An 11,483-nucleotide genomic window follows, 5' to 3' on the forward strand; every position below is an offset into this window, starting at 1 on the left:
CCAACAGGTCCCAGACGTGCTCAATTGGATTGAGATCCGAGCTCTTTGCTGGCCATGGCAGAACACTGACATTCCTGTCTTGCAGGAAATCCCACACTACAGTATGGCTGGTGGCATTGTCATGCTGGAGGGTCATGTCAGGATGGGCCTGCAGGAAGGGTACCACACGAGGGAGGGGGATGTCTTCCCTGTAACACACAGCGTTGAGATTGCCTGCAATGACAACAAGCTCAGTCTGATGATGCTGTGAGACTCTGCCCCAGACCATGACGGACCCTCCACCTCCAAATCGATTCCGCTCCAGAGTACGGGCTTCGGTGTAACGCTCATTCCTTTGCCCGATAAACGCGAGAAAGACCATCACCCCTGGTGAGACAAAACCGTGACTCGTCAGTGAAGAGCACTTTTTGCCAGTCCTGTCTGGTCTGGCAACAGTGGGTTTGTGCCCATAGGCGACATTGTTGCCGGTGATGTCTGGTGAGGACCTGCTTTAAAACAGGACTACAAGCCCTCAGTCCAGCCTCTCTCAGCCTATTGCGGACAGTCTGAGCACTGACGGAGGGATTGTGCGTTCCTGGTGTAACTCGGGCAGTTGTTGATGCCATCCTGTACCTGTCCCGCAGGTGTGATGTTCAGATGTACTGATCCTGGGCAGGTGCTGTTACACATGGTCTGCCACTGCGAGGACGATCAGCTGTCCGTCCTGTCTCCCTGTAGCGCTGTCTTAGGCGTCTCACAGTACAGACATTGCAATTTATTTCCCTGTCCACATCTGCAGTCCTCATGCCTCTTTGCTGCATTCCTAAGGTACATTCACGCAGATGAGCAGGGACCCTGGGCATCTTTCTTTTGGTGTTTTTCAGAGTCAGTAGAAATGCCTCTTTAGTGTCCTAAGTTTTCATAACTGTGACCTTAATTGCCTACCGTCTGTAAGCTGTTAGTGTCTTAACGACCGTTCCACAGGTGCATGTTTTCTTTAATTGTTGATGGTTCATTGAACAAGCATGGGAAACAGTGTTTAAACCCTTTACAATGAAGATCTGTGAAGTTATTTGGATTTTTACGAATTATCTTTGAAAGACAGGGTCCTGAAAAAGGTTTAGTTTAGAATATGAATTAGCTAATAGCAATTACTATTTATAATTAATCACATCATGGGTGAGCTCACCATTGATCAAAATAATTGAGTAAAACACTTAGAAATCGAAAGTAATCTGACAATGGGCAGTTTCTGTGCGCAGGCATGTTTGTTTTTTCACAGAAACCAAAGATAATAATAGGAGACACTAATAGGAGACAAGATGAGTTTGGTCTGTTTACAGTATGCATGATGAAGGGGGTGTGTCATCTACCATCGTTCACATCCCACCATTCACTTCCGGAAGTTCTCGAAAAATGAGTGAACTCATTTTGTTATAACATCCTTGTTCCAACAGAGTATTATGTGAAACCCAGAATGCATTGTATGTCAGCAAACATGGCTCCACACATAGCTGGAATTAGCTTAGCTCATCATAATCAGTACTAACTTATATTTAAAATAAATAAAAAATATTTAAAATATTTTACACACACAATACATGTCCATTACAATCTATGCAAGAATCGTAATACATGTTTTGTCACCAGTACTTGAAAACATGTGAATAAAACAGTAAATATATAAATAATTACCACACCAAAAAAATTCTGATAGTGATTTATTGATATAAGTGGCGCGTGCCGGCAGTCAATCACGTAACCTCTCACTCCCACTCTGAGCCATTCAGTGTTGTTGTTTATGTATGTAGCTAGTGAGCTAAGCTGTAGCATTAGCAATGTCTTTCAAAAGGAGATACTAACAAATGCACAAATTCTGGAGATTTTTTAAAATTCTGACAATGAGTGTGAAAATAAAAGTCGAGAATCAGATTCTGACAGTGACAGTGACAGTGACAGTGAGGAGAAGCTCCCCAACCTTGTAGCCATTGAGAACCCTGAATCTGAATTTCCCTTGTCCACTGACGACGTCCCAGGTCCCTTTGAAGATGCTGGTGTTGATGGAGGCAGACCGACAGTGGATGAAGTACAGGAGTTCCTGGGTAGCTGGAAGGCCACCGGCCATTTCACCTCTCCTGGCCCTGCTGTTTCACCCCTCCTGGCCCTGCTGTTTCACCTCTCCTGGCCCTGCTGTTTGCGTTGATGAGTCCCAGTCTGGAGTGCAAAGCCCCTTGCCATTTCCATCTGAGGCAGAGTGCTTCAAGTTGTTTCTGACAGAGGAGCTGATGGGAGACATAGTAGAAGAGACCAATCGCTATGCAGGAGAAGAGAGAGCCCCAGGAGTGAGGGGGGAACTCGCTAAATGGGTGACAACCACAATTAGTGAAATGTATACCTTCCTGGTGACAGTCCTTCTCATGGGAATAGTGAAGAAGAACTCCCTAAGAGAATACTGGAGCACAGATCCTATGTTTGTTCAACCAACCACCACCAATACTGCAATAAAATAGACGACTATTACATATTGGCCTGTGTTTTCTTGCTGTGTTTTCATCCAGTAAATCTGTTATGGAGTGTACGCTAGCGTATAATAGCTGGCCTCACTCTTCAGCTCGAAAGATGTCCAGCTCCAATTCCAGTTATGATATTGGCAAATACTGTTTGTGTGTGTGGTTTCTGAAAGTACAGAATAAAGAGGAATTATTAGTAATTAGAATACAATATCAGGATATAGCAATAAAACAATATTACAAAGAAGTAACATAATAAACACTGCTATAAAAATAATATATTGCATTGACAAAATCACAAATTTTAGTTATAAAGGTAAGAAACAGTAACTGTTGAGCTCCACAAGGGGGCAGGGCAGGGAAGAACAGAGTTATGCTAAATATGCCAAATGAAACCAAACCACAGTCATATCTTGCCTTTTTATTTAACTTGGCAAGTCATTTAAGAACAAACTATTATTTACAATGACAGCCTACACCGGCCAAACTCGGACGACGCTAGGCCAATTGTGTGCCGGCCTATGGGATTCCCAATCACGGCCGGTTATTATACAGCCTGGAGTCAAACCAGGGTGTCTGTAGTGACGCCTCTAGCACTGAGATGCAGTGCCTTAGACCGCTGCGCCACTTTGGAGTCATAAGGCCAGGGTAGCTTCAAAATACAACACAAGCTAATATTTCTCTGACGCAATTAGCATTGTTTTACAGAGCTAATAGAAGAATGTAGCTAGCTACATAAGCACGATTGAATATAACACCATAAAGGTTATGAAATGAGTAAAGTTACCTTGCGGTGTCTGCGGTTATAAGGAATATACACAAATATATTATGCTACATACATACAGTGAGCTACAGTAGAAACGACATAACACGACATACAGAAACTATTATAACGTAATAAGGCACTTACTTTGATAGAAACGCACACATTTCCAAGGTAATTATTAGTAATGAAAAGAATAATGACTGCGATGCAGGCACCAGACTGAAAATGTGAAAACCGTTTTTAGAAAATAAAAACGTAAATGTCCTGTGGCGTAACAATCACATTTTGGAATGGTGAGTGTATTCTAACATCACGTGCAAAAAAAAACTCACGCTAGGGCGATGGTTAAAAATATTTGGAACTCATGTATGAAAAGGTTAAAGTAATGATGGACTGTCATTTCTCTTTGCTTATGTGAGCTGTTCTTGACATAATATGGATTGGTCTCTTACCAAATAAGGCTATCTTCTACATGCCACCCCTACCTTGTCACAACACAACTGATTGGCTCAAATGCAGTAAGAAGGAAAGAAATTCCACAAATGAACTTTTAACAAGGCACACCTGTTAATTGAAATGCATTCCAGATGACTACCTCATGAAGCTGGTTGAGAGAATGCCAAGAGTGTGCAAAACTGTCATCATTGCAAAGGTTGGCTACTTTGAAGAATCTCAAATATAAAATATATTTTGATTTCTTTAACACTTTTTTGGTTACTACATGATTCCATAAGTGTTATTTCATAGTTGTGATGTCTTCAATATTATGCTACAATGTAGAAAATAGTACAAATAAAGAAAACCCCTTGAATGAGTAGGTGTGTCCAAACTTTTGGCTGGTACTATATATATATATATAATTTTTTGGGTAAATATATTTTACTTTATTATTTTCCTCTAACCATACCAAACCTCCAATTATTGGAGTGAACTAATGGACAACAACCCTTTGGTTTCTAATTCCAGTTTATACATACTATATACAGTTATGGAAACAGTATATTTTACAGTTCATTAGTTATATTTTGTTTGATTTTAGTGCAATCCTTCAGCTACCCTGAACACCATCCAGTTTTGATTCTTATTTGCCATATATTTTTCAACTCTGCTGTGATGTTTCACAAAAATTCTGAACCTTTCTATTCTCGTAGTTTCTACAGATTGTTAATTAAAGATAAAAATTTTTGCTCAAAGTATTATTATACTACTGATCAATTGACTTTTCAGATCACCCAGCAGTGCTATTTGCAGAGTTAACACCAGGTAAATGTTGCAATTCTTCAGACATTCCTGAACCTGGCAGTTGTCATTTTTTGGGTCCTGAAAAGAAACTGGAATACTTTTTTCCTTATGACAATTTTCTTTAACTAATTTTGGTCTTTAATGCAGAGCCGACAGTGAAGTTCCTTACTTTCTCCCCCTTCCACTTGCTTCATCCATTCTTGCAGTAATGCTGCAATTAGTTGGTTGTAATTTTGGATAGAGCAGACATTTCCATATATTTGTGTTAGCTGCATATGTGACATAACTCCACCAGTCCTATTGATGACGTAATTTACAAAGATTATATATATTTTTTTTAACAAATCCCCCCCCCAATTTTTTTTTAACAATTAGTATATTTTAGTTTAACCATAATATTTGTTGTAACATCTGTTCTGTTTTTTTCTGGTGGATTAAACTGAAATTGCAATCAACTTTCTATAGCATATTTTAAAACGAGTGATATTTTGGAGATTATTTCAATTTCAAATAACTGAAAGTGAGAGGTTGTAATCTGAATAAATGGAAAAGGCCACAGTGTGAGCTTTTCTTAATAATCTGCTAGAGACCCATTTGGGTTTAAGTAAAGCTTTTGTATGACTGAAGCCTTTAGTGAGAGATCTAATGCTTTAATATTTAATCATTTCTGTCCTCCGAATTCATATTAATTATATAAATAGGCCCATTTAATTTTGTCTGGCTTGCCTTTACAAATAAAATGGAATATTCTTTACGCATATAATAAAATAAAAAAAAGTTGTTAGGTGTATGCAGGGCCATAAGAAAATAGGTCAACTTTAATATGACTAAAGAGTTAATCAGGGTGATTTTTCCTCAAATAGGCAGGTATTTTCCTTTCCATGGTAACAAGATCTTATATATTCAAATTCCTTTGAAAATGTATTGTGGTGAGATCATTTCTTTCTTTAGGGATATGAATACCGAGTATGTCCACTTCATTGTCAGACCAATTTATTGGTAAACTACAACATAATGTAAAAGTTTCTTGTTAACAAACTTTAGTTTTGGCAAGTTGGTTAGGACAAGTCGGTTAGGACACATCTACTTTGTGCATGACACAAGTATTTTTACAACAATTGTTCACAGACAGTTGATTTCACTTATAACTCACTGTATCACAATTCCAGTGGGTCAGAAGTGTACATACACTAAGTTGACTGTGCCTTTAAACAGCTTGGAAAATTCAAGAGAATTATGTCATGGCTTTAGAAGCTTCTGATAGGCTAATTGACATAATCTGAGTCAATGGGAGGTGTACCTGTGGATGTATTTCAAAGCCTACCTTCAAACTCAGTGCCTCTTTGCTTGACATCATGGGAAAATCAAAAGAAATCAGCCAAGACCTCAGAAAAAAATTGTAGACGTCCACAAGTCTGATTCATCCTTGGGAGCAATTTCCAAAGGTCTGAAGATACCACGTTCATCTGTACAAACAATAGTACGCAAGTATAAACACCATGCGACCACGCAGCCATCATACCGCTCAGGAAGGTTCTGCTTCCTAGAGATGAACGTACTTTGGTGCGAAAAGTGCAAATCAATCTCAGAACAACAGCAAAGGACCTTGTGAAGATGCTGGAGGAAACAGGTACAGAAGTATCTATATCCACAGTAAAACGTGTCCTATATCGACATAACCTGAAAGGCCGCTCACAGTACAGACATTGCAATTTATTTCCCTGGCCACATCTGCAGTCCTCATGCCTCTTTGCTGCATTCCTAAGGTACATTCACACAGATGAGCAGGGACCCTGGGCATCTTTCTTTTGGTGTTTTTCAGAGTCAGTAGAAATGCCTCTTTAGTAATGCCTCACTCAGCAAGGAAGAAGCCACTGCTCCAAAACTGCCATAAAAAAGCCAGACTACGGTTTGCAACTGTATATGGGGACAAAGATCGTACTTTTTGGAGAAATGTCCTCTGGTCTGATGAAACAAAAATAGAACTGTTTGGCCACAATGACCATCGTTATGTTTGGAGGAAAAAGGGGGAGGCTTGCAAGCTGAAGAACACTATCCCAACCGTGAAGCATGGGGGTGGCAGCATCATGTTGTGGGGGTGCTTTGCTGCAGGAGGGACTGGTGCACTTCATAAAATAGATGGCATCATGAGGTAGGAGAATTATGTGGATATATTGAAGCAACATCTCAAGACATCAGTCAGGAAGTTAAAGCTTGGTCACAAATGGGTCTTCCAAATGAACAATGACCCCAAATATACTTCCAAAGTTGTGGCAAAATGTCTTAAGGACAACAAAGTCAAGGTATTGGAGTGGCCATCACCAAGCCCTGACCTCAATCCCATAGAAAATGTCTGGACAGAACTGAAAAAGCGTGTGCGAGCAAGGAGGCCTACAAACCTTACACCAGCTCTGTCAGGAGGAATGGGCCAAAATAGTGTGGGTAGCCATTTGACTAGATGTTCAGTCCTGTTTGAATTTAAGTATGCTCCCTCTAATCTCTCTCCCTATCGTCTGAATCACGCTTTACATAGGCGCTTTGTTGCGTTTTTTTGTGGGACTAGAAAAAAATGCCTGGAACTTAAAATAACATTATTAAACAGTTCCTATGCTTTTAAAATAACAGTTCCGTTCCAGAACAGTATCAGTCACATTTCTGTTGTAATGGTTCTGATCCCCAAACCGGCTCCAACCAATGCCCATGATAATAGATCTCGGAATGTACTCATTCACAATTTCAACTTCATCTCCCTCTCTCTCTCTCTTTGTTTCTCTCTCCCACACATCCCACACACACAGGCACACAATGTAGTTTTAAACAAGTGTTGTAACGATGCTCTTATGTGGTTGCATACTGTATGTGTTAACTGTTGTTACTTCTATTGTTAATTATGTTGTTAATTGTAGTTAATGTTGTCACCAATTTGAGTAAATCTATTTAATGTACAAATGTATTATTTTTCTTACATTTAGATTTCAGGGAGATTTTACTGTAAATGTACAGCATTATCCTGGCACCAGAGTTAATACTGTAATTTTGCTGTACAGCAGAGATACTGTAATATATTTCACAGTGATATTTTCATTTTAAAGACCACAACAATCATAGTGACATCTACAGCATATGAACAATGTCTGACTAATGTTGTATTATAATGACCGGTACAATTAAACGTGTAGGCCCTCATCCATAATGACAGCTCCCTCAAATTGTATTACAATTTCCACATTTAGATATACCAAATTGAATGGAGACTTGACTAAACCATACAAGATGTCAGTCCTTCTCAGTACTGTATAAACTTAAGTAACCTCAACCAGAGTTGACAGGTAGGACCCATTTGGTTTGACTGACGTACAGTAGGTAGTTGGTGCCATTAGCCAAATGCACACACGTGGACACACACACACACACGGGCACACGCATGCACACACACGCATGCACGTGGACACACTCACGCAAACACATGCATGAATGCACACACACACACACACAGTAACATAGGGAGGCCTTGAAGGAACAGAGGGAGGGAGAGGGAGAGAGGTGATCCCACACAAACTGCCACCTCAGCAACTTCCTCAGTGCTTTTCTACCACTTTTCCACCTTTCCCTCATAATTTCTCTTTCTCCCAGAGTTCACAGTGTTCCAATCTGGTCTGGACAGCTTGTTTTTGAGTCGTAGCTGTCACTGACGTCTAGAAGGAAATGCACATTGGGTCTCTCGAGGTGAGAGGAGGCCGGTCGTGTTTCGCTTCCTATACTCCTCTCCATACCCCTCTCCTCCTTCATCCTCCCTCTTTCTCTCCCAGTCTCTCAAGTCAGGTTTAGCTCCACTACTACTCGAAACATACCCCCTCCTCCACCACTCCTCTCCCGCAGGGATGTTTCTATGATTTGGGGGGGGGCAGAGTGGGGACTAAGCACCAGTCAGGGATGGCCATGGGAAATCAGAAAATTGTTTCACAAATAGCATTGAAAACTGGCTGAAACTGCAATGCATTGTATTGAAAAACAGTTTCAGCTGTTAATTAGAAGATATTATATATATGGCTATAGGATGGTCTAGAGCCGTGGCTCGACGACTCATTGCGAGCTCACAGAACAGGGCTCCGGGCAGCCGAGCGGAAATGGAGGAAAACTCGCCTCCCTGCGGACCTGGCATCCTTTCACTCCCTCCTCTCTACATTCTCCTCTTCTGTCTCTGCTGCTAAAGCCAATTTCTACCACTCTAAATTCCAAGCATCTGCCTCTAACCCTAGGAAGCTCTTTGCCACCTTCTCCTCCCTCCTGAATCCTCCTCCCCCTCCTCCCCCCTCCTCCCTCTCTGCTGATGACTTCGTCAACCATTTTGAAAAGAAGGTCGACGACATCCGATCCTCGTTTGCTAAGTCAAACGACACCGCTGGTTCTGCTCACACTGCCCTACCCTGTGCTTTGACCTCTTTCTCCCCTCTCTCTCCAGATGAAATCTCGCGTCTTGTGACGGCCGGCCGCCCAACAACCTGCCCGCTTGACCCTATCCCCTCCTCTCTTCTCCAGACCATTTCCGGAGACCTTCTCCCTTACCTCACCTCGCTCATCAACTCATCCTTGACCGCTGGCTACGTCCCTTCCGTCTTCAAGAGAGCGAGAGTTGCACCCCTTCTGAAAAAACCTACACTCGATCCCTCCGATGTCAACAACTACAGACCAGTATCCCTTCTTTCTTTTCTCTCCAAAACTCTTGAACGTGCCGTCCTTGGCCAGCTCTCCTACTATCTCTCTCAGAATGACCTTCTTGATCCAAATCAGTCAGGTTTCAAGACTAGTCATTCAACTGAGACTGCTCTTCTCTGTGTCACGGAGGCGCTCCGCACTGCTAAAGCTAACTCTCTCTCCTCTGCTCTCATCCTTCTAGACCTATCGGCTGCCTTTGATACTGTGAACCATCAGATCCTCCTCTCCACCCTCTCCGAGCTGGGCATCTCCGGCGCGGCCCACGCTTGGATCGCGTCCTACCTGACAGGTCGCTCCTACCAGGTGGCGTGGCGAGAATCTGTCTCCGCACCACGTGCTCTCACCACTGGTGTCCCCCAGGGCTCTGTTCTAGGCCCTCTCCTATTCTCGCTATACACCAAGTCACTTGGCTCTGTCATATCCTCACATGGTCTCTCCTATCATTGCTATGCAGACGACACACAATTAATCTTCTCCTTTCCCCCCTCTGATAACCAGGTGGTGAATCGCATCTCTGCATGTCTGGCAGACATATCAGTGTGGATGACGGATCACCACCTCAAGCTGAACCTCGGCAAGACGGAGCTGCTCTTCCTCCCGGGGAAGGACTGCCCGTTCCATGATCTCGCCATCACGGTTGACAACTCCATTGTGTCCTCCTCCCAGAGTGCTAAGAACCTTGGCGTGATCCTGGACAACACCCTGTCGTTCTCAACTAACATCAAGGCGGTGACCCGTTCCTGTAGGTTCATGCTCTACAACATTCGCAGAGTACGACCCTGCCTCACGCAGGAAGCGGCGCAGGTCCTAATCCAGGCACTTGTCATCTCCCGTCTGGATTACTGCAACTCGCTGTTGGCTGGGCTCCCTGCCTGTGCCATTAAACCCCTACAACTCATCCAGAACGCCGCAGCCCGTCTGGTGTTCAACTTTCCCAAGTTCTCTCACGTCACCCCGCTCCTCCGCTCTCTCCACTGGCTTCCAGTTGAAGCTCGCATCCGCTACAAGACCATGGTGCTTGCCTACGGAGCTGTGAGGGGAACGGCACCTCCGTACCTTCAGGCTCTGATCAGGCCCTACACCCAAACAAGGGCACTGCGTTCATCCACCTCTGGCCTGCTCGCCTCCCTACCTCTGAGGAAGTACAGTTCCCGCTCAGCCCAGTCAAAACTGTTCGCTGCTCTGGCACCCCAATGGTGGAACAAACTCCCTCACGACGCCAGGTCAGCGGAGTCAATCACCACCTTCCGGAGACACCTGAAACCCCACCTCTTTAAGGAATACCTAGGATAGGATAAAGTAATCCTTCTAACCCCCCCCCTTAAAAGAGTTAGATGCACTATTGTAAAGTGGTTGTTCCACTGGATATCATAAGGTGAATGCACCAATTTGTAAGTCGCTCTGGGTAAGAGCGTCTGCTAAATGACTTAAATGTAATGTAAATGTAGAGCCCACCACCTAACCCAAATGAGCAGTCATTGGTCTATTATAATCAGATCACATTGTGACGTCATGATGTGTGCCAAAGGTTCCATCCCACCTGAACTTCCAGGATTTTTTTTCACTTTAAAATGTATGTCAAACAAAAAACAATGATTGCAAAGTTAAACAAACCATACAATTTCATGCACAATGGCTACTTTTTTTTCTTTTATATTTGGAACTAAGAGGGGTTCATTGAGACCTTAACTCCAGAGGGATCTGCAATGGTGACCGAGTGGTTGTATTAGTTGTATTTACCACTTTTTTGAGAGTGTAAGACTAGTCACATGAATAGGACAACAAACAAAATGTTGTTCTACTATATATTTCAAAGTAATCTGATGAGCATTAATGATTCATGCAACTTGGTTTATTCTGGCACAAAGAACCATCATTATATCTGTACATATCATTACACATCATTACACTTACTTTTCTAGACACTGGATGAAGTCAGTATATTTTGGGGGGCTTTAATTTGAACAAAAAAACACTCCATGACTATTCATAGATTGTTAAGAAATACTCTTCTTATCATTCTATCTAAAAACAGTACTGCCATGTATAAGAAATGTATGAGAAATGAGTTTCAGCATATATTTTCCAAGAGAATCTTTGAAGATATGAAGAATTGCTTCAGTAAAAGACGAAACAAAATGTTATTGTTTTTTACTTGACATCCTACTCTTTAAAGGTCAAAATGTATACAATGTCCTTGCAGAGAATAGCTTAAAGCTAGCTAGATGGTTCATGGGCTTATTGCAACATTCTTAGGAATGGATCAAAA

At 42.2% G+C, this 11,483-nt stretch overlaps 1 long non-coding RNA gene across 1 annotated transcript; it reads right to left on the bottom strand.

Moving 5' to 3' along the window:
- Positions 1-1,683: 1,683 nt before the first annotated feature.
- On the bottom strand, positions 1,684-3,488 carry LOC139577846 (uncharacterized). The gene is made up of 2 exons (XR_011675433.1): positions 3,401-3,488; positions 1,684-2,655 (listed from the first exon to the last, which is right to left on the bottom strand). It is a non-coding gene; the product is annotated as an uncharacterized lncRNA (long non-coding RNA).
- Between the last annotated feature and the right edge of the window lie 7,995 nt (positions 3,489-11,483).

The sequence above is a fragment of the Salvelinus alpinus genome, chromosome 6, assembly GCF_045679555.1.
Source record: "Salvelinus alpinus chromosome 6, SLU_Salpinus.1, whole genome shotgun sequence".
Taxonomy (NCBI): Eukaryota; Metazoa; Chordata; class Actinopteri; order Salmoniformes; family Salmonidae; genus Salvelinus; species Salvelinus alpinus.